This window comes from Pinus tabuliformis, chromosome X (genome assembly GCF_031772625.1).
Source record: "Pinus tabuliformis cultivar Carrire ecotype Pingquan chromosome X, CPIR1, whole genome shotgun sequence".
In the NCBI taxonomy this organism is placed as follows: Eukaryota; Viridiplantae; Streptophyta; class Pinopsida; order Pinales; family Pinaceae; genus Pinus; species Pinus tabuliformis.
The window spans coordinates 979,451,913-979,477,286 of NC_142308.1; positions in this window are offsets into that span (position 1 = coordinate 979,451,913).

Sequence of the window (25,374 nt, forward strand, 5' to 3'; positions counted from 1 at the left end):
GCAGTGTCATTCCGCGAGGTGGAGAGGCAATGGAAACTTCCAAAATCTTCTCCTGTGACACTTACCTCACTGAATTCGACCAAGGATGAGTAAGAGGCCATCAGTCTCCAAGTGGAAGCAAGAACTATCAGAGAGAAGACACTAATCAAATCACAATCTGACTCATCCCCCTTACAGATATCTATATATGGATCCTTCATCCCAGAGATCCAGAGGCTGGAATTTTGCATATTGTAAGGAATTGTTGTTGGTTTCTTGAGACAAACATCAGATTATTGGGTGATCTAAGCTTTGTTTGAGGTGAAGAGGGGCTTCTTTGCTGGGAGGTTGATGCTGGGTCAGAACAACTGGTTGTAACTCCTCTTGGCTCTTTTCTTGTTTATCAATAAAAGCTATTCGAGTTTTCCTCCATGATTTTGTGTCTTTGATGCTTGTTACATTTGTATGGTCAATTTACATCTGATCCTAGATTGTTTATGATTATAGATCCATGTCTTTGTATAGTGCTATGCTTCTGTGATCTTACAAGTACTTTGTGAAGCTGGGCGTGCAAGAGAGCAGGTAGCTGAAGACTATCAAAGAAGAGAGGGATCAAATACGGAGATTAGCACAAGACAGAGGTTGGTCTTTCTGTTCCTCTCTATCTATAATTCATAAAGGAAAAACAAAAGTAGCTTTTCACTGTTTGTTTCTAAGGCAGCTGTCACACCTTAGTGGGATAGAGCAGTTCTATATAGACACTTTTCCCTGTAACAAAATGGCAACTCCACTGGGGAGATAATTAGTTTGTTTGTTTATCATTCTTTGTTGTTTGTTTCATAAACTTACAAGTAGCATTCGAACTACATTTGCCATAACAAATGCAAAGTAGATAATTATTGCTTCAATCCATCCACTGGATCTGTTTATGATTTAAACAACTGATTCACAAACTATCTGATTGCCCTTGTGATAGCTCTTAGATCCTCCTTAGATCTACCCCTGGTTGTTGCATTACTGATTGCTTTTTGCTCGGCCAAAACCCAAGAACTTAACTGGAAACTGTGACCCGGAACCCGAACAGAGTCTCGTTTCTGGCCCAGCACAGGTACTGTTCAGAGATTCTGAATTTCAACGCACTTCCCGAGTGGACAACCTGCGCTGCATTTCAGATTCTCTGTGTTATAGGTGCGCTTATCAGACTAGCTCTGTGCAGTTGTGGCTTCTGTGGTTCATTCTTTCTAGTTCTATTCCTGAATTTTGCTGCCTCTGATCAGTAGATGTCTGTTTGAAACCCCTTTTCCTTGCTGTTATTCTGCCTCCTTTGTACAAAAGAACTGTGATGCTTTTGTGTGTTTGTTGAGTCATTTACAGTTCTCCTTCAGAAAAGTAGCGTAACCGTACTGTCGTCCTTTCATTTGAAACTGTTGCAAGTGTCGATTTCAATCGTAGGAAAGAGTTTGATTGCTGTTGATGGTCGATTATCCTGTTACTATTGCTTTTGGTATGAATTTGTAACTTTCTAGTGTCGAAAACAAGTATTCATTTCAAAATCGTAAATTGTTGTGATCATCTCCATTTTTTGATTTCGAAAAGAAACTTGTTCATATTTGTCGCTTGAAAAGAAATTCAGATTTTTGCATCAACTTTCTTTTTAGCATCCCTATACTAAGAAAGTCGAAAACAAATACATGCATGTGCATTTGCATATAGACAGTCTGATTGGCTTGATTTAGGAAAGTGCATTTAGAGTGTGCACTTTGCTCTTTGTGAAAAGATTCTGTCTTTCTTTTCCCTAGTAGCTAGGATTTTCATTGCATAAAGGAGATAAAAAGTTTGTTTATCATCTTAGATTACATTTTAGGAATTACATCTACATCTCGTGGTGAACCCGAAAGGCAAACTTCATAAACAAGATCAACTTAAAATAAATTCAATGAATCTAACAACACTTTGGAACTTAATGCACAACATTTAGAAGTCTAGGCTAGAGACGTATTCCGGCGTCGTAAAGCCTGGTAACTGTTGTTCTCACTGATGGTTGGGTGATTCCTCCACTTTGAGACGATAAGTGCCAGTACGGACTTGTGCTCCCACGTACCATCGAGTATATTTTGGGAGACCCCAATAGGCTTAATCATTTATCCATAGGAAGCCGTGTCTGCTGCCCTATCGATCGTAATGCACTGAACACAGCATTCGGGAAGATTGACTGCCATACCGTAAAAAGTATTCTGTAGTTTTGCGATTGGTTTGTTAATCCCTCTACCTAGATTTCCAAAGCAGTCCCTTTCGTTCCTTTTCAGACTCCTTAACAGAAAAGGTCCATCTAAGCACTTGTCACTTCAGGCTCATTAAAAATCGAAGGAGACTAGAGTCATCTTTTGTTTTTTCTCGACTCTTAAAAATTGAAAAAACATGTTGTGTCAAAGCCTCTAAAATTTATTTTAAACGGAATATTCATTACCCTTTCCTACGTTGATCTTGGGTTGAGAAAATGGAATCCACCAACCAAGGAATTCCCCTTGGAGGAAATCCTAGTCCCTTCTCCTCTTGGGGAGATTTTGGTGCACCCCATATGGCAACATTGTCGCTTCCAGGACTGACAATTGGTTTGCCTGTATGGCTCTTCTCAACCTCTGTCATTCAGAACACCACTATTCCTGAACAATCGAATCAGCAACTAGACGAGTCCAGAGTTACCCACCAACCTTCTACTTCCTCTAATTCTTCCTCTCCTCCTTCCTCTTCTCTTGATGGGGCTGGTGAAGCCAAAAGTCAAGTGCCTAAGGAGAAGAAGGAAAAGAAGAAGAAAGAGAAGAAGAAGAAGGAACCAAAAGCGACTGGGGGAAAATGAGTGTCGTCTAGCGAAAATCCACACACTGCACCGACCAGGCCTAAATCACCATGTGTCATTTGCAAAGGAGACCACTATCACAGAGATTGTCCTTGCATCTCTCGGATCTTAAGGGACTGGTCTCCTCATTTGCACAACCCGGTGTCGTCAACCTCTGATGATCATGTTGAAAACACATCGTCAACTAGTGAAAGTGAAGCCCCAGGACAAAAAGCAAAATATAGATTTCCTTGTAAACTGTGCGAAGGCGATCATGTCGTCCACCGTTGTCCCTTCTTAGACGAAGCTAAAAGAGTTTTGGACGATCTTCTGGTTTCACCGTTACGACTTCCTCCTAGATATAAAAAAACTCTTGCCGAGTCCGTCACTAGTTGAAAATCTGGCTGGCCCACTCAGGTGGTCGGCCGAAGCATCTATCATTGAAGATAAACCATCTGAACCCATACCAGATGAAAGTCAAAAGGTCGAGGCGGCGGTTGACCTGGTCTTGCCTTCAGAGGTTCCATCTTCAGATGATACAGTCCCTAAAGAGAACAAACATGACACCGTCCAAATTCTTTTCATAAGCACAGACTCCAACGAACATGGGGGAAGCTTACCCATTCCTTTACCACAGGAAGGAAGTTCGTCAGAGTCGTACCCGGTCGTCTATTCGGTCCCACCTCCAAGCAACCTAGTTGTCTCCTTCGACTGGAATCAACTAGGCAGACCCCGTTTACCAGCTAGTGTACCATTCTGAATCATTGTTCAAATATATAGAATGGTTATGGCTGGTACCATCATAGATGAGGGGGCTTCTGTGAGTATCCTTTCCTCAACTGCTTGGAAAGCGCTTGGTTCGCCATCGCTTTTGCCTGAGATGAGAAATATAACAGGTTTTGATAAAGGAACCAGTCGACTGTTAGGGATCCTTCCCGATGTGCCCATAACATTGAGAGGGAAAACCGTTCACATGAACGTAATGGTAGTCCAAGGACCCCTGGATTACAATCTACTCCTTGGACGAGACTATATTTATTGCATGGGAGCAATCGTCTCCTCACTCTTTAGAGTAATGTGTTTTCCGCATGAAGGAAGAGTGGTCAAGCTCGTAGACCAGCTTTCATTTCTCGGATCATACAGAGCAAATAGTCATATACCACCCCTGAATGGTCTTTTCACACAAGAAATGTCTCAATCTCCAGTCCGTCCTCCCGATGAGCACGAGTGATTCAGGGGGACATGACTGAAACCCAGGGGGCATGCACCCTGGTCTGCTTCGGCAGGAAAACTTCGGGTATAGGGTAGGTTTCCGCGAGAGAATATGACTAGTCTATACCCCCATCCGTGATTGGAAGAGGGGGTTATTCTAGAACAAGATTCTCTTGTCAAAGTTATGTGAGTGGAGTAGCCTCCCTCACTCACCTTTGTCTATTTCAGTAGACATCACCAAAGAAGTGTTTTGTTTGCGCTGTAAATGGAACAATCTTTGGTAACATGTAAGAGGTAGGCCTCTCTCGGTAAAACAAATGTTTTAACGGACTAAAGAAGGGGTAACATTGAAACTCTGTTTTATACCTGGGGGTATGCAAGCCTTTTGGCATGCAAGCGAAGAGTGACTATTTATTTTTTAAATTTGTAGGACCTCGAACCCTTTAAACTCGTAGGATTGGTTGTCTCCTAACTTGCATAAAGAAAGGATGTGGGGCAAAGCTCTAAAAGTTGCCGTTTTATATGAGACATTCTTATCACACGACTGGATTAATCGAGCAGTGTTACCGCAAGGTTCAAGCTCATTAAAAAATAAACCCGCATCGAGCAGTTTTAGCACATAGTTCAAGCTCGTTAAAAAATAAACATAAGCCATGAGCAAATGTTTCCCCCCATGTTTAAGCTCGTTAAAAAAAGAACTATTCCCTGGTAAATAACCATCGTGAATATAGTACTTCAGCCATTAAAGCCTTGGTCGTGTTTGCACCATCACCTCCACTTTTTCATTGCCCGATCATTCACCTCCATTTTATTGTTTACCCATTTTGAGGAATAGCTGCGAAGAGTGATCTCACTAGCCATCCTTGTGACACTGCTGTGATTGGAAAATTCCAAACCTTACCTGGAATCAACTGCTACCCATTTTATCACTCGTTCCTCAAAAGACGAGTCTCCTTTAAGCTCTTTTCAATTGACTCGTAAAATATGAAAAGATTGCCGAGCCATTGGCCTCTCCAGCTCATTAAAGGGACAGGAAGTGCTATCCCTCCTCTAGATTTTAATCTTTTTGGACCTGAGGGATTATTACACAAAAAGATCGAGCACTTGTTTTGTTCGGCTCGTTAAAAGTATCGCAAAATCATCCCTTCTGTATTGTTTTATACTTTTTCGGACTTAAGGGATTAGATGACGAAAAAGGAATTTTGGAGTTACCTTTACGTTCCTTTTCAGACTCTCTAAAATTGAAAAGGACCGAGTTATCTTTGTCATTAAACTCGTTAAAAAGATTAATAGCGACAAACTTGTCTATAAACGAGAACGAGTTTCACTATCGCTAGGCTCGTTAAAACATAGCGATGGGTTTGCCCGAAGGGCAAATTATAGAACAAGCATATGTTATCCTCCTCAAGCTTGACAAAAATAAAGAGGTACTGGTCAGCAATGACTGGGGAAAATTGGGAAGAAAACTTGAAGAAACTTTGTTGGTAGCAAGTCGCTCTTGAACATGACACTTCCACTCCGTGTTCGAGTCGGGTTGGGTTGTTTCATTCACCGGTCACATCATCATGGTCATGCCATACCATCCACATTTGGGGTTAATGCTACCAATCCATCACATCAATGTCGCCGATATGTTCAAGAGAAGTCATTCAGAGAATACACCTGTGTCTCACCCACTACCATACATTTATGCTCCATTCTTTCATGACCGCCACCCTGAACCTTATATCACCAGATCATTTTCACCTCCATTAAAATCATTTGCTCCATTCTGTGTCATTGATGTGGGATTCATTAAGGCCCTCCTGTGACGGATCACTTCTTTTCGACATCAGCTCATTATCCAAGAAGTTGATCTAGGGACACCCCATTCAGTACTTTGAAGCTTGCATGCCTCAATGGCAAGTTTCTCACTTCCGGCGACAGGTTTACATCAATGGCCTTCGACTGAGAGATTTTGCGTGGTGTTCAACGCCAAGTCCTTTATTCACACCATGTGAATTGTACTGCAGTACCTTGAGGGTCATTATCATTATCGGTGATTCCTCTCGTGCTTGTTAACAGTTTACATCATTGGCTGGTAATCAAGTGATGTCTTTCCATGTTCGACTTCAGAACATTTCTCACAAGGATCGACTTGTACTTTGAGTGAAGATCGGACGAGATTGAAGACCCCGGATCTAGTTTCATCCATCCGGGATGCGATATATATTCAGGGAAATAAAGACATTAAATGTACATCATCGTTGCACAGATAATCATCCACTCAAAAGGATGATGGCTCTATCAAAATCATCAGTCTACACTCAGACGATTTTCTGTCTTATGTACATGAAAATGAATTTATAAAGCTGAGCATGGGAATGCCCGCCTCAGCTAGATCATGAAAATATTATGAAGATAATGTATTGTATTGTATCTTATTACAGGTCTCCTCCCAGCATTGAAAGAACTTCGAATCCTCATAATAAAGCATTTCACCCGACATCAAAAGATTAACGACCTCATGCTTTAGGGGGCAACTGTTATAGACATTTTTCGGCCCTACAACCCCAAGCATGAAACGTCCATAAACCAAGGGCTCCTAAGTCCCTAAAAGTGTTGTTCTAACCCCTAAAGGAACAAGGCCATCAGTCTCCAAGTGGAAGCAAGAACTATCAGAGAGAAGACACTAATCAAATCACAAGCTGACTCATCCCCCTTACAGATATCTATATATGGATCCCTCATCCCAGAGATCCAGAGGCTGGAATTTTGCATATTGTAAGGAATTGTTTTTGGTTTCTTGAGACAAACATCAGATTATTGGGTGATCTAAGCTTTGTTTGAGGTGAAGAGGGGCTTCTTTGCTAGGAGGTTGATGCTAGGTCAGAACAACTGGTTGTAACTCCTCTTGGTTCTTTTCTTGTTTATCAATAAAAGCTATTCGATTTTTCCTCCATGCTTTTGTGTCTTTGATGCTTGTTACATTTGTATGGTCAATTTACATCTGATCCTAGATTGTTTATGATTATAGATCCATGTCTTTGTATAGTTCTATGCTTCTATGATCTTACAGGTACTTTGTGAAGCTGGGCGTGCAAGAGAGCAGGTAGCTGAAGACTATCAAAGAAGAGAGGGATCAAATACGGAGATTAGCGCAAGACAGAGGTTGTTCTTTCTGTTCCTCTCTATCTATAATTCATAAAGGAAAAATGAAAGTAGCTTTTCACTGTTTGTTTCTAAGGTAGCTGTCACACCTTAGTGGGATAGAGCAGTTCTATATAGACACTTTTCCCTGTAACATAGGGGATGCATGCACCAGCTGTGCCTCTTTCTGCTTATCCTTCTTTGGTTTTGGACCCTCTCTTGTCAGCTTAGGCCTTGGCCTAGGCAACCTCAGTGATTTGGGTACTTTTACAGGTACCTCTACACTTGCTATCTCTAAGGTAGCTCCCTCAGCTTCCATCACTTCTCCAACACTGGCTGTCTCCACAGGTGCCGAAATGATGCTAGTTAAGATCTCCTAAGTTTCCTTTGGCAATTTCTCAAACACTAAACTCACTACTAAATCCTCAAAATTGTCAAAATTCATGTGTGCTTAATAGCTCAACACCTCAATTCTCAAAACGCAAAGTGTTTTTCGTTGGGCGGCCATCTGTAATTTATAGGCAATTTTGAATCTGAATCCAACCATTCCCCCCAAAATATTTTCACAAATGCTAGAGTGGCAACAGATTTTCAAAGATCTTTCTCTTAATTCTGAATTAATTTTCACCCCCCTGCTCCTTTCAGCCATTTTCCCACTGTCAAATAATGAACACTAACCATAACGGTCACTTTCCAGCTACCCTACGTGGTCCGTCCTTCAATAACGCAGCTCCCCTCATGCTTCTGTTGACACCATGATACCCCTCCATTCCGTGCAATTCCCCAATTGCGCAGCTCTACAACCCGGGCAATTTATTTTATAGTCTCGCGCCTCCTTTCAGCCACCTGGAGCGCTACGACTGTGTTTCCACCATATAGTCATCTGGATGGATGCCCGATGTATGGCTTCAATAAGCTACCATTCACCTTCCCTAGAAATGCCTCTCCATTCAACTTCACCAACTGTGCTGCTCCACCATTGGTAATCTCCTTGATGACATAGGGCCCCAACCAATGCATCCGAAATTTTCCTGGAAATTTATCAAACTTGTTGTCATATAATTGTTGGAAATAATACTGGGGGGTTGAATCAGTATTAGAAAATCAATAACTTTTACATTTCCATAATCAGATTCATATACACTACTTCAATTAAGGGAACTTGTGTGTACACGCAACTGTGTTTAATGCAACTAGCATATATCCAACAAACTTATGATTTAGTTAATTCATCATATGTTGATCTCTAATCAGTGCATCAGAACTTCATTAACCATATAAATAGTAACTAGGTGCAGTAAAAACAAAACAGATCCTCACACATAAGAAACACACATGAACACCATGATATAAGGTGGAAACCCAATGCGGGACAAAAACCACCTAATGTTGTCTTCCTTTAATATAAGAAAAACATGTTTACAATCTTGTACTAGCGCAGACTCATACCAGTACGCAGGCACCCACCTGCAGAAGGCTACAACCTTCTCTCATTCTCCAGCTACTATTGGAAGGGAGCTATAACCACCCGGCTCTTGTATTAGCCGATATATTTACTAGTACGTAGGTGCCAGCCTACAGAAGGCTACAACCATCTATCATTTTCTAGCTGCTACTAGGGTGCCTGCAGAAGGCTACAACCTTCTCTCGTTCTCCAGCTACTACTGGAAGGGAGCTACAACCACCCGGCTCTTGTATTAGCCGATATATTTACTAGTACGTAGGTGCCAGCCTACAGAAGGCTACAACCCTCTCTCATTTTCTAGCTGCTACTAGAAGGGAGCTCCAACACCCTGGCTCTTGTACTGGTTGATATGTTTACCATTACGTTGGTGCCAACCTATTGAAGGCTCTGACCTTCACTCTTCCTCCAGGGACCATGTTTTATAAATTTTCAGACTGGATACTCCTGGATCAAAACACCATAACATGAAGGCCACGTTTCATCCAATTTTCATACTAGGCCCATCAACAACATTGAAGCTCAAAATCAATCACCACTGCAATACAACCATTGCGTCAACCAATCAATCATTAAATTCTGAATCACCCAACACTGAATCACTGAATACTTGTCACCAGAACACATTGCAGAACCCAAAACTCTGCTGATGAACCTAACCAGTTTGTATACACACTTTTACCAAAGAGAACCCACATACAGATCTGCAAATACTAATTTATAAACTTCACAGCTATTTCAGTATCCAGTCATACCTAGATCATAACATTTGCAGAATAAACATGCGTCAGTAATTCAGATCTATTCTATCCATGATCTAACCACATAATGATAAAACATTCCAAGCCTTAAGATCCCAATCCATCATCCATCATCATCCACATAGGTGCATCCTTAGCTCAGATGAAGCAAAGCATCACAAACCCATAACCTGCATACCGGATCTCCCACTTCATTAGATATTCAATACCTGCACACTTGGCCTAATGATCTTCTCCTCCTTTTATAGTTTTAGGCCTTTCTCAATACCATGGACCAAAACCGCTTAGGACCAATACCTTGGACCAAATACTTGGGGTCAATACCTCGGACCAGATACCTTGGACCAATACCATGGATCAAAATGCCATGGACGAAATACCTCAAGCCAAAAATTAGTTTTCCAACATGTATGCACTTTCCCTCTTGTGAAAGTGCGTGTGTACATTATACGCTCCTTTTGGTCTGTCAACCCGCATGTATATGCTACTTTGTCAAGGTGACCCTGTGTATACCTCTCTCTGATAATTAATCTTTTGCTATTGACTTGTTGTACTATAATCTATCATCTAAGTGAGTTGCCATCAAGGACAACACCTGTATCATAATGCCAACAATAATAACACTGAATCCTTTACCTTGAAGGTGCATAGTTTGATGTGCTAATCATGCCATGCCTTTTCACACTCCTTTTGAACTTGCTAATGGAATCCAACCAAAAAACTATCTTCTTCCAGTTCTGTTAGCTGAACCAGTCTTTCTTCCAGGGCTTCACGATCTGCCATTCCTATGAATGCCACCATGCACAAACTAGGTACAATCTATTCCATTGGCATCATAGCTTCAACGCCATAAACTAGCCTGAAAGGCATTTGTCTAGTCAGCTTCTTACAAGTTGTTGTGTAAGCCCATAGCACCATGGGCAGGTGCACATCCTAGTCATTTCTTTGGGCATTGTAAACCTTTTTCAGCGTGCTCTCCAATATCTTATTAGATGCTTCTACCATTCCATTAGCCCACGAGTGTTATGGTGTACTTTTCTGATGGTAAACTTGAAATTCCTCCATTAAGGCATTGATTGTTTCATTAAGAAAATGTGTACCACAATCGCTCATAAAAAATTTCGGACAACTAAACCTTGTCAGCACATACTCCAAGATAAATTTTTTTGTTGTTGCACTTGTACACTCCTTCACAAGCTACACCTCCACCCATCTAGTTATATACTCAGTCATGGTGATGATGTACTGCGCACCCGCCTTCTTTCCGGGAGGTTGAATTGATCCTATAAAGTCAATCGCCCACTTCTCAAATGGTTGTAATGATATCTATGGATTCAGAGGTAGCTCATCCCTCTGTAATGGTCTGTCAGTTCTTTGGCATGCATCACATGCCCTACAATATGCCTTGAATCCTTATGCAGTGTTGGCCACCACAACCCAATGCATAGAATCTTCTGTGATGTTGTTTTTCCCACATAATCTCCTCCCACGACTCCTCCATGAGCCTCAGTGAGGATGCTAGTTCATTAAAATTCTAGCACATAACATCACATTATTTCATTTGATCCCATTTTATACAAGTTCCATGCAACGACAGAAAATTTTGGCACGTGAACCACCAATTCCTTCTTTTGTTGGCTAGTATATCCTTCTAGAGCCATTCTTGTCATCAGGAATTATATGATATATTCAAAGTGATTGTCCGCGACGTGCACCACAAAGATCTGCGCGTCAGGTAGTCCTTCCTCCAAATTAGTAGGCTCCTCTCATGTTTCAATGTGTGACAAATGATCTGGTTTGGCATTCAATCACCCTGGCTTCACAATGACTTTGAAATCGTATTCTTGAAACAACAGCAGCCATCTGCATATTTTTTTCCCCAACACAGGCTTGTTAACTAGGTACTTTATTGGAAAAAGGTTTGTATACATCTTAAAGTGTCTGCCTTGTTGGCATTATGTTCTCTGGTATGGCTATATGTTACAGATGTTGTACTTGATGGCAACTCCCATGGCAAGGCTCTCAATTTGTTGAAAATTAAGAAGGACGCAGGAAAGCAGTTCAGAAGGTGCGTACCCGCAGGTACACCATGCAGGGACTGCGTCCAGGTACGCAGGGAAGCCGTTCAGGAGGTGCGTCCCCCCAGTGCACACATTTCAAGGCAGAGAAAAGCACACATGGGGTTTCTTATGTTTTACTCTTGGTATTTAGCCAACGGTATTGGGTTATTATGGTGTCGGCTCGTGGTATTGTTCCATGATTTTAGGAGGAGCGTGCCTATATAAAGCAAAGGAGATCATTTGGCTTAAGTATGGTTTTTGGTTGAATATCTTATGAGGGCTAGATCTGGTCTAGATCTAAACAAGGCGAATCTACTGATGGACCGAGATCTCTTCGACGCATGTTCAGATCTGTAGATCTGACTGTCTGGGTTACTTCTGAAGTCTTGAAAGCCCGGAGACGCAGGTGCAGTAAGGGTTTAGGTGCGCCGGGACGCAGGCACAGAAGGGTTCAGGTGCGCCAGGACGCAGGCGCAGAAGGGTTCAGGTGCACCGGGACGCAAGCGCAGAAGGGTTCAGGTGCGCCGGGACGCAGGCACAGAAGGGTTCAGGTGCGCCGGGACGCAGGCGCAGAAGGGTTCAGGTGCGCCGGGACGCAGGCGCAGAAGGGTTCAGGTGCGCCGGGACGCAGGCGCAGAAGGGTTCAGGTGCGCCGGGACGCAGGCAGTTCAATAGACTCAGAGCGAGGGACACAGGCTAGTAGTTGAGCAGAGTGCGTCCGGGACGCAGGCTAGCAGTTGAGCAGGGTGAGTCCGGGAAGCAGGCTAGCAGTTGAGCAAGGTGAGTCCGGGAAGCAGGCTAGCAGTTGAGCAGGGTGAGTCCGAGAAGTAGGCAAGCAGTGGAGCAGGGTGCTTCCTTCTCTTAAAATCTTTGTTTATCATTGTTGTGTTCTGGGTTTGGTCCTATTACTGTTGATCTCGTTACTACAGTTGATTGGGTGATTCTCTCATACTTGATGATCAATTGATGCTTATGGATCCAGTTTGAAAATTTATGAAAAGTGGTCCTTGTAAGAAAAGAAATAGGGGGTTGTAGCTCCCTTCCAGGAGAGACTGGAAAACGAGAGAGAGTTGTAGCTCTCTGCAGGTTGCAGCCTGCGTACTGGTAAAGGACTGCACCAGTACAAAATCATTGTAAAAGGAGTTTCTAATTTGAAAGAAGATAGAGACATATTGCAGCAGGTGGTTTTCACCCGCATTGGGTTTCCACCTTACATCTTGTGTTCTTTGGTGTGACTATCTGTTTTCTTTGTTCATGCTCATTATTTTATGGTACTGACATGCAAAAATAATTCAAAGATCAAATAAGGAAGATTTATTAAATTGCTAGATAATACTGATTCACCCCCCCTCTCAGTATTATTTCCAACAATTGGTATCAGAGCCAGGTCCTTCAGAGAAGCTTGATCGCTTGAAGGTAGATCGTTCATCATGAGCAACTACGAGAGAGAAGCATCAATCAGGCCACCGGTTTTTGATGGGACAAACTTCAATTATTGGAAGGTAAGAGTTACTGCATATCTTCAATCTCTTGGTACAGAAGTTTGGGACATTGTAGAAACAGGCTATCCTTTTCCTTCAGCTACTCCTACAGATCCAACTGAGAAAAAGAAGTATGAAACAAATGCAAAAGCAGTCAGTACTCTGTTAGGATGTATATCCCAAACGGAATTCATGAAGGTAATGCACTACAAATCCGCAAAAGAAATATGGGACAAAATTGTCACAAGCTATGAAGGAGATGAACAGGTAAAGCGTGCTAAACTTCAAACTCTCAGGATTCAGTATGAAACTCTGAAGATGTATAATGATGAAAGTGTGGCTAACTATTTTCTTCGGGTAGATGAGATTGTTAATTGTATGAAAAATTTGGGTGAAGAAATAAGAGAGGCTATAGTGGTTGAAAAGGTTCTAAGATCTTTGTCTCCCAAGTTTGAATCTAAAGTATCTGCTATAGAAGAAAAGGAAAATCTACGAATTCTCACTATGTCTCAGCTACATGGAATTCTAACTGCTTATGAAATGAGAAAGGGAGGTCCATCAGACAGAAGAGAAGCTGCTTTCAAGGCATCAGGTAAAGAAGATTATTATGGAGCAAGCCACGTCCCAGAAGAAGAGGAAGAAGAATCAAATTTTGTCAGAAATCTTCAAAGAGGTTCTGGAAGGTTCAGAGGTAAGTTACCTTTTAAATGCTTTGCTTGTGGAAGAGTAGGTCATTATGCTGCAAAATGTCCTTATAAGGATAAAGGAAAGGAACCTGCTAGATGGAACAAGAAACAGAACGCAAATAAGAAAAGCTACTACACTCATGAAGATAGTGATGGTCTATCAAATAGTGATGAAGATGAACAAGGTAATGAATATAAGTTGTTAATGGCATTTGAAGATGATGATTATATGGATGCTGTAGATGTGGATAACCTTTATGATGAAATTACTAGACTCAAGAGATGTATAGAAGAAAAGAACATGATCATTGATACTCTACAATTTCAAATTGATGAAAAGGAAAAACATCTTGAAAAATTAGAAGGTGAAATTGTTGGTCTTAGAAAAGAGATTGAGAAAACAAAAGCTATTAATCTCAAGTTTGTCAAAGGATCTGAAACTTTGGATGAGATTATCAATGTGCAGCGATCTCCTCTAAACAAGACAGGTCTGGGCTATAATGGAGAAACTTCTCAAGCATCCACCTCAAAAAGTTATCTTGATGCAGCAAGAAGGAATGAGCAAAAGCAAAATGAAGATCATCAGGTAAAGCAGGGACGAATTACAAAAAGAAACTATCAGGGGCAATCCATCTTAAGGGAGAACAAAAGCTACAACCAGCCACAGGTAAAATCTTCTCAATTTGGTTCAAGAATGGATGACAATAGAAGTTACAATCATTTGGTCGGTAGATTTGATAACCGCAGAAGTTTCTTCAAAGGACAATGCTTTTCTTGCCATAACTTTGGTCACAAAGCAGCTCAATGTGTTGCATATAAAACAATCATGACTAGGGAAGCTCAAAAACAAAGAAGTATGACAGGGATTACAAAAAGGACCTATAACAACTTTTCGGTTCTTGAAAATGAAGTTGAATGTTCTATTTGCAATAACTTTGGTCATGAAGATTCTGAATGCAGGAGCAGGTTCCAGCAGAAAAAGGAACAAGCCTCAAGCACCAAAACATGGAGAATAAAGGAACCTCAAACAGAAAGATGTGGGATAGCATTTTATGCAGAGGGACAGGAAAATCTATGGTACATTGACAGTGGATGTTCGAAGCATATGACAGGTGATAAAGAAAAACTTGAATCTTATTCTGCTCTAGAAAAGGGAAAGAAAGTCTCTTTTGGAAATGATACTCCTGCGACTATAAAAGGAAAAGGCATTGCTCAGTTAAAAGAAAAGGTCAAGGCTGGAAATGTTTTGTATGTTGATGGATTGAAGCATAATCTTCTAAGTGTCAGTCAGATGTGTGATCAAAGAACCGAGTTTATATTCAGATCAAATGGATGTCTTGTTCGTGATCTTGATACAGGTAAAACAGTGCTCAAAGGCAAAAGAACTCCAAATAATCTGTACATATTTGAAGAAGGACAACAACAATGCTATCTGAGCAAGGATGAAGAGCACTGGTTATGGCATCGAAGGTTGGGACATCTAAGCTTCTCACAAATAAGGAAAGCATGCAAATATCAGGCAGTTCGCGATCTTCCAGATATTAAAATTCCTGACAACACCATATGCAAATCATGTCAGTTTGGAAAACAAACCAGAACTAACTTTCCAGAGAAAGAAGGATCAGCTAGCATGCCTCTTGAGCTAGTACATACAGATACATGCGGTCCCTTCAGAAAAAGGACACCTCGAGGAGAAGAATACTTGATATTATTCATAGACGATTTCTCCAGGTTTGTCTGGTTAGGACTTATGAAGCACAAAGATGAAGAATTCGAAAAATTCAAATCCTTCAAAGCCTTGGTTGAAAATGAATCAGGTCACAAAATTAAGTGCCTCAGATCCGACAGAGGTGGGGAATTTACTTCAAATGAATTTTTCGATTTCTGTGATGAACATGGGATAAGGAGAGAATTATCTACAGCTAGAACTCCTCAGTAAAATGGAGTTGTGGAAAGAATGAACAGAACAATCCAACAAATGGCTCGTGCTATGCTTGATGAATCAGGAACTCCCGCAACTTTCTGCGGTGAAGCTGCACATGCTGCGGTTGTTATTCTCAACAAAACAAATGTCCGGGTGAACAACACTCAAACTCCTCATGAGCTTTGGAGTGGTAGGACTCCTTCGGTAAAGCACTTCAAAATCTTTGGGAGAAAATGCTATATCAAGAATACTGATGAGCAGCTTGGCAAACTTGAACCTAGGGCAGATGAAGGCATTCTTCTTGGTTACTCTCCATATAGCAAAGCATACAAGTGCTACAATAAAAGACTTGGCAGAATTGTTGACAGTATTGATGTAGTGGTTGATGAGAAGGGATACATTCCTAGGCAAGTACATCATGAAGACATAGAAGAAGATGAAGGCTACCCTCAAAGACAGAATGATGAAGAAGAAGAACCTCAAGCAGAACCTCATGAAGAACCAGAGGAGCAGACAAGAATAGAAGAGAAAACCCCATCCAGATATGTTCAGAAGAATCATCCAGAATCTCAGATTGTAGGGCAGAAAGAAGTAGGTGTACAAACAAGAAGAACAGTTGCAGAAGCCTCAAGCTATTTGGCATTACTCTCCTCTACTGAACCACAAAATGTGAAAGAAGCATGCAAAGATGAATGTTGGGTGAAAGCAATGGATGAAGAACTTGAGCAAATCGAAAAGAACAACACTTGGGAGCTGGTTCCTAGACCAAAGGATAAGAATGTAATCGGAACAAAATGGGTCTTCAAAAATAAATTGAATGAAAATGGAGAAGTAATTAGAAACAAAGCCAGACTTGTTTGTAAAGGGTATGCGCAGCAAGAAGGAACAGACTTTGAAGAAACCTTTGCTCCTGTTGCAAGACTTGAGGCCATCCGAATGTTCCTTGCTCTCTCAAGTTTTCAAAACTTCAAAGTATTTCAAATGGACGTGAAATCAGCCTTTTTGAATGGAGACTTGGAAGAAGAAGTGTACATTGAGCAGCCAGATGGGTTCATTCTTGGAAATGATCCAAATCTTGTATGCAGATTGAAAAAGGCTCTCTATGGTCTCAAACAAGCTCCAAGGGCTTGGTACTACCGTTTGGACAAATATCTTCATCAACAAGGTTTTTCAAAAGGATCAGCAGATAGCAATCTTTATATAAAAGTTGAAAATGACAAATTGCTAATACTTGTTGTGTATGTAGATGACATTATTTTTGGCAGCAATGAAGAAGCTATGAGTCAAAGCTTTGCCTCGGTCATGCAGAAAGAATTTGAAATGTCCTTGCTAGGAGAACTGACATATTTCCTTGGTTTGCAAATCCAACAAAAAGAAGGAGGAATCTTTTTATCTCAAACCAAGTATCTCAAACAGATTTTGAAGAAATATGGCATGGAAGATGCAAAACCAGTATGTACACCCATGGTCACAGGATGTAGTCTCAGCGCAAATGATGAATCTGCAGCAGTACATCAACCAACCTACAGATCTATGATTGGAAGTTTACTATATTTGACAGGTACCCGACCGGACATCATGCATGCAGTTGGAATAGTTGGAAGATTCCAGGGAAATCCGAAGGAGACTCATCTTCAGGCAGTAAAGAGAATTTTCAAATATCTTCAAGGGACTCAAAATTATGGCTTATGGTATCCCAGAGATACGGATCTTACACTTCATGCTTATACAGATGCAGATTGGGCCGGAAGCGTGGATGACAGGAAAAGCACAAGTGGTGGTGCGTTCTTTATGGGTTCCAGACTGGTATCTTGGTTCAGCAAGAAACGGAGTTCAATTGCCTTGTCTACAGCTAAAGCGGAATATGTTGCTGCTGCATCTTGTTGCACTCAACTTCTTTGGATGATGCAGACTTTGCAGGATTTTCAAATCACTTGCACACCACCTATCCCCATCTTATGTGATAACACAAGTGCAATCAGCATCTCAAAGAATCCGGTTATGCATTCAAAAACCAAGCACATACCAATCAAGTATCATTTTCTCCGGGAACAAGTGCTTGAACAGAAGGTCAAGTTCGAGTATGTTCCTTCTAAGGAACAAGTTGCTGATATTCTCACCAAACCATTGCCCAGGGACACTTTTGAATACCTTAGGCAAAAGCTGGGGGTTGTTGATGCATCATCTTATTGTTGAACCTTTTCTGATTGATGGTACAGGTTCAGGGGGAGCACATAATGCATTGTTGGCATTATGGAGGATGGTCAGAAGGAGATCTTGGAAATAGCTGCAATATGTCTCTATCTCTTTCATTGAGGATTATGGTTCTTTGTTGCAGATCTGGTTCAGGGGGAACATGATCTTAGGGGGAGCATACCCTTTGCCCTTGATGTCAAAGGGGGAGAATGAAGCTGAAGAATGTAAGGTTGCCATCAAGTCCAAAGGGGGAGATTGTTGGCATTATGTTCTCTGGTATGGCTATATGTTACAGATGTTGTACTTGATGGCAACTCCCATGGCAAGGCTCTCAATTTGTTGAAAATTAAGAAGGACGCAGGAAAGCAGTTCAGAAGGTGCGTACCCGCAGGTACACCATGCAGGGACTGCGTCCAGGTACGCAGGGAAGCCGTTCAGGAGGTGCGTCCCCCCAGTGCACACATTTCAAGGCAGAGAAAAGCACACATGGGGTTTCTTATGTTTTACTCTTGGTATTTAGCCAACGGTATTGGGTTATTATGGTGTCGGCTCGTGGTATTGTTCCATGATTTTAGGAGGAGCGTGCCTATATAAAGCAAAGGAGATCATTTGGCTTAAGTATGGTTTTTGGTTGAATATCTTATGAGGGCTAGATCTGGTCTAGATCTAAACAAGGCGAATCTACTGATGGACCGAGATCTCTTCGGCGCATGTTCAGATCTGTAGATCTGACTGTCTGGGTTACTTCTGAAGTCTTGAAAGCCCGGAGACGCAGGTGCAGTAAGGGTTCAGGTGCGCCGGGACGCAGGCACAGAAGGGTTCAGGTGCGCCGGGACTCAAGTGCAGAAGGGTTCAGGTGCGCCGGGACGCAGGCGCAGAAGGGTTCAGGTGCGCCGAGACGCAGGCGCAGAAGGGTTCAGGTGCGCCGGGACGCAGGCGCAGAAGGGTTCAGGTGCGCCGGGACGCAGGCGCAGAAGGGTTCAGGTGCGCCGGGATGCAGGCAGTTCAATAGACTCAGAGCGAGGGACGCAGGCTAGCAGTTGAGCAGAGTGCGTCCGGGACGCAGGCTAGCAGTTGAGCAGGGTGAGTCTGGGAAGCAGGCTAGCAGTTGAGCAGGGTGAGTCCGGGAAGCAGGCTAGCAGTTGAGCAAGGTGAGTCCGGGAAGCAGGCAAGCAGCGGAGCAGGGTGCTTCCTTCTCTTAAAATCTTTGTTTATCATTGTTGTGTTCTGGGTTTGGTCCTATTACTGTTGATCTGGTTACTACAGTTGATTGGGTGATTCTCTCATACTTGATGATCAATTGATGCTTATGGATCCAGTTTGAAAATTTATGAAAAGTGGTCCTTGTAAGAAAAGAAGTAGGGGGTTGTAGCTCCCTTCCAGGAGAGAGTGGAAAACGAGAGAGAGTTGTAGCTCTCTGCAGGTTGCAGCCTGCGTACTGGTAAAGGACTGCACCAGTACAAAATCATTGTAAAAGGAGTTTCTAATTTGAAAGAAGATAGAGACATATTGCAGCAGGTGGTTTTCACCCACATTGGGTTTCCACCTTACATCTTGTGTTCTTTGGTGTGACTATCTGTTTTCTTTGTTCATGCTCATTATTTTATGGTACTGACATGCAAAAATAATTCAAAGATCAAATAAGGAAGATTTATTAAATTGCTAGATAATACTGATTCACCCCCCCTCTCAGTATTATTTCCAACATGCCTAGCAAGTAGTGTCTAAACTTCTGGAGTGTGTACACCATAGCTAAACCTTCACACTCTGTCATCGAATAATTCTTCTTGTCCTTAGATAACATCCCGCTTGCCAATGTGATAGGGTGATCCAACTCTCGCTCACCAACCTATGTCAATACTGCTCCTAGCACAATACATGATGCGTCCACATGCACATGAAATTCCTTCTTCCAATCCGGGAAGACTAGGATCGACGCAATGACCATTTTCTCTTTTAGCACATCCAAGCTCCTCTAACATTCTTCATTCTATCAGAATGTAGCATCCTTTTTTAACAGTTTCTCCATTGGTGCGGTAATCTGGGCATGGATTTTGATGAACTTTCTATAGTACCCTGTATGCCACAGTGTTCCGCATAGTTGTTTCACACTTCTTGGTGCCTCCAAATTGATATAACCACGATCTTGGCAGGGTCTATCATCAAGCCTTGTCTGCATACCACGTGACTCAGCAAGATCCCAAAAGGGGCACAAAACAAACATTTCTTTAGATTGAGTGTGATCTGGTACCTCCAGCAGGTTTCCAACATCAAGCGCAGACTTGCTACATGGTGCTTTACCAATCCAAACATTGTTCAGTCGTCAAAGTATACCTCCATAAATTTGTGAATGAAATCTTTGAACACTGCGATGACTACGTGAGAAGATCTTTGGCGTGTTCTTCAGCCAAAAAGGCATCACCATATACTAGAAGCATCCCCATTCAGTTGCAAAGGTCATCTTACTTCTATCCTCCGATGTGATCTTGATTTTATGGTACCCTCAGAACCCATCAATAAACGAATATGCTTCTTGGCTACCAACATTATCCAGCACCTCATTGGTCAACAGAGTCAGGAGAGGATCATGCACACAAGCTTCATTCAACTTCCTAAGATCTACACATATTTGTATCTCATCCTTTTATTCCTTGTCCTGAACTACCAATGGGCTTACCCAATCATACTCTTATAACGGTTCAATGATTCCTGCTGCAAGCATTTTATCCAACTCCAAGCAAACCCTTTCTTTATATTTTGGGCTGGCACGGTAAGGCCTTTGCTTAACTGGCTATGCGTCTGGCTTTAGAGTGATCTTCTTGACAACCAAATCCCCTATTATCCCTTTCATATCTGAAAACTTCATAGAGAATAGATCCTAATATTCATGGAGAAATTCGGTGACCTTATCTACTGTTGCATCATCCCAGTAGTCCCCAATATTTGCAAACTTTGGCTCTACTTCCATGCCAATGTTCACCTGTCTAGTTTTGAGCGGCGCAGTGATGTTTGGATTCTCTAGTTGCGGTCCTTCAACTTCCCGGTGACCTTCAGTCTCTGGAATATTAATCTTCCTTAGATCTTAGTCTTCTTCTTCCGCTATCACATTGTACCACTCCAACACGTGGCTCAACTAGGTAGTCAAATATGGTTGAATCAAATCGAGAGGATCCTGTAGTATCCTGAAGATTGTTGCCTTGACCTCCTGCAATGCCTCATCAATACATTCAAATCCATCCTCAAAGTTGAACGTCATAAAAAATCCTTGGTGTGGAACATCCCATTCTCCAGTGCCATGGGAGAGCTCTATCTCCAAGTACTAATTCATTGGTATAACATCCAAGGTATGACAAAAGAAATGTACCCACTCTAGCTAAGGCTTCGCTCCATACAATTCAGTCCATTTGGCCAAATGGTCGCATGGGTGATTCCTCCCATCATATTTTTCTATTAGACGCACTTGTGGGTGACCAAACCGCACTCTCATCATCTTTCTGTACACACACCAATCATCAAAACTGTCCTTGTGCATGCCCCACCATCTCGTAGGCATAGCACGCAACACCCAACCCAAGGCCTGGAAGCAATGCTTCTGTGGAACTTCTTTCTCAAATGCATCCAAAAAGTTATCAACATTGGTTAAACCATCATAGTAAGGCATATTTATTACCTCTAACAATACACAACACAACAACTTGGTCATCATATTACACCACAAAATAGATACTTCATGCAGTCGATTCTACTAGTGCTCCAACTCTTCGTATGAATCTAATGTGCAAGAACTTTCGCGGTCCCATGCAATATGCCCATCTACTGTTAGATTCACCAAATCTTAATCTCATGCTGTTATCTTGTAAATCTAGTCCAAATCATCACCACTTTCATAATCGTGGATTGGTTCAGTATAGCACGGTCCTTCTATAGGGTGTAGGGGCACCACTATCGGAGTGATTTCTTAAATATCATCTTGCGCTTCTTATAATTGATTACCCTATTCATGTTAGTGGCATAATCAATCCCAAGGAGTGTGGGGTAGGAATTTTTTTCATCCACAATCTCTATTACTTCAAAATCAGCCAATGCGCTCATGCCCTCAATATCAATCATTACTCCATGTAATCTTCCCATGGGGACGATTTTCTGTGGATTCGCTATTCTTAACTGAATCAGAGACCATTGTAGCATAGGTCTCCCCATCCTTTTCCATGTTTTTTAAGGAAAAACATTCACGTTTGACTTGAAATATATAATAACTTGATCCATCTCATATTCTCCTATCTGTGCAGTGAGCCTCATCTCGCGCAATGTTCTTGCCTTATGCCCGCCAATCTTCTTGAATAAGCATGGTCCATCGGTAGAATTTTCCTTCCCAACTCACCTATTGATCAGCTCTTGTAGTCCCTTCATAGCCTTGCTATCACATAGTGACTTCATACAAGTTTCTAGGAAAGTAGTAATCATGGAAGGGTCCATTTCATCAGCTGGCTTCTCCTGACTTCCTGAGGTAGAGGCCTCAGTGAAGCTTTTCTTCGCTTCCATAAATGTTTCTCTTGCGTGTTCTAGATCAAACTTGGTCCCTCTTTCTGGTGCTTTGTGGACCCACTCACCTTCTTCAGGCTGCTTCCACTTAGATTCATGTGTCACCATTCCACTCCGTAGCACAATATTTACCTTAGGATCTTCCTCGTGAGGCTCAACCCTCATCATTTGCAAATTCTTTGTCGACTGCTGAGGCTGCGCCCCCTTTTTGTGTATCTTAGCTAATAATATAGGGAAGTCCTCCATCGTGTGGTCAAAATAAGTACAATAGTAGCATGAAAGACACATCAGATTCATCCAGCCTCATTCGTAGTCTCCTGGTCCCCCACAGTTGTAACAAATGACCTACCCTCGGCCTCTACCAGGTCCTCCTCCACCTTCGCCTCATCCGTGCCCCTGATACTCACCTCAAGCTCCCCTAGTCCCTTGGTCCGGAGATCGGGTTTCTACCTGCACCCTATGTGCAAGTGTTGTATTAATCATTAATTTGTAACTATGGCAATTGCACTCATCATGACCCACCGACTGACAGAAGTTACAGAAGAGCTGTTGCGGGGTCTGTACGAATTTATGTAACAAATGGAAATTTTATGTCGCATGTTTTCAGCTACCTGACAGATAGCACACCATAGTGTAGGCCCAGTACTTGGCCCTCTGGATCTTTTGGCCTCATAGGCATTGGCCCCCCTGCTGCAATATAATTTACGAAGATTAGAAAGTAATATTTATCATGGCCCTGGCTTTTGCACTTTAGGCACCAAACTTGTTCATGCACTTTGGGCTGTGTTGTTCTATCTTTCTTTAGACTCTGTATTTCTAGCCAAAGGTTCTACAATTGTGAATGAATCTGTTGAACCCCCAGATTAGCATCTTGCATCAGTGTCTCATGCAATATCATCACAATTTCTAGGGCTTCCACTTGGGTCCCAATCTTTTGTTGTGACAGTGCAACCCTTATATGAGGTAGGAGCGAAGCCATAAACCATTTGCAGTGCCTCCCATCAGTCAAATTCATGTTAGTTTCATGGATTATACACTTCGATCTCTGATCCAGATCCCATGGTGTCTCACCAGGCTTCATCATGATCTCTTTGAATCCCACAATTGATTGTGCTTCAGACTTAGGTCTACTAAATATCTGCCAACGCGTATGTTGGGTTATCAGTGCATTACTTAATGTACCACGTTAGTGCATGATATTATCATCCATGATACCCTGAGCTTCTCATATAGTCTTTGTGACAAACCAAAACTAGTGCGGATATTCATTTCCCACCCCCTTGAAAACAGGTAGGTTAACTGAGTTTTCCATATTGAATGGTGGCGATGGTGTAGGCAAAGGTGTATGTGGTGAAGGTGAAGATGGAGGTGGTGTGGGTGGATGGGGTATTCATGGGAACCCTTGCTTTATCAACTGAACAATGCTCTATAGAGATGCCTGTGCTACTTCCTCCTCGTCACTCAGAGGAGGTTCAATTAGCAGGCTATATTCAGGGCCTCTTTTCCCTTTGTTCCTGAATTTCCTTCCACTTCACGTAGCCCCAAACATCAAGGTAGCTACATAACCTACTTTTCACACAAGAGTATCTTAATCTAAGAATTTAAGGACTTTAAATACTTACCTCATGGCCCCTTGAAGAAGTGACGCTCTTCTTCACTATAACTAACCGAGGTATCAACTGCAAACTCTGTCACGAACCCTCCTATGATATGATCGAGCCAATGATAGAGAGCACATGAGATCTTATCTTCATAGGCTTCTAATCTCCACACTAACTCCGAGTCTAGACTATTGGACCATCAAGCCTCCACCTCCCTTGGTTGTCTGCCAATTTCACAATCCACTCATACAACTCAACTGGGAAGGAACAGAAGAAGGTCTCATGTATCTCCATGTACAGGTATCTGTCCAACCACTATTCTTTCATTAATCATGGATTCCTATTCTCTTGCATCATGAATTCATGGATCTTTCTATCCGACTAGCCTTTGATATCCTTCTTAGCTGTATTCCAGTGATGCGAAATCACACATCTTGTTATGCACATCCCGATCCCGACAATGGAACCATTTGTTGGCTTGATGGGCCTTGACCCCGATTCAACGTTAATTATCCAAGAAAATCCATATAATATTGGCCCTTTCATCATCAATCCGTGGAGCGCAGACTGAAGTCTCAGTCGAAGCAGTATGGGGGGATGCAGGGACCAAGTTTCCACACTCTTAGATAGTTTTCATGTCATTTTGTACCCTAACCCTTCCTTTTCGCAGACCGATAAGCCCTTTATGGCTTATCGATATACTTCTCTTATTCGGCTTCAAGGCCTTCACAAAGGTCTGCGATCATCCTTGATGTACCCTAAATAGGAAATTCAGACGCTTAAGTGCTTTTGTAATTACCCTTACTTTTGTGTCTACTCATATTAGCTTAAGTATTGGATAATGTCAACATGAATTATGATTATCTTCGCATAAACATATATTCGTACTTGCATTCATGTGACAAAGTAAAACACATAGATTCATGGATCAATACAACATTAAATCATAAAGCCAGTATTCAACATAAAATAATCATATACATTTATAACAGAAGTAAAATAGCTCATACATAGATATCTCCAGAATAATTCTCTTTATTGATGGTTCAGATCTTTAGTACAGACTCTAACTTCCCTATACACACAACTGTAGGGGTCTACGCACTCAGCTGTGGACTTCTATCCTAGGCCTCTATGCACACAGCTGTAGAGCCTCTTCCTATGCTAAGAATCTTCACTCTTACTTCTCACAAACTCATTACCTCAATCAATTGCCAAAAAACTGACTAACTTCTTAGACTCTTATAAGACTCTTCCTTTTTATACATTCCCATGGTTCGTGGACCAAGAGTGGATCTCATAAATATGGCACAAGTTACCTAAACTAAGGGCAGAAACCCTTTTTGACTCTCTACATCTTCACACTCCACGACTACAAAATGCTGAGACTTTACATTCTATATACAAAACTTGGGCCTTTAGCCCCAAAACTTGGGTTTTTAATCCCAAAATTGACCCTAGGGGACCCATTCCAAACAGGGACATATTGCATGGGACTACGAGAA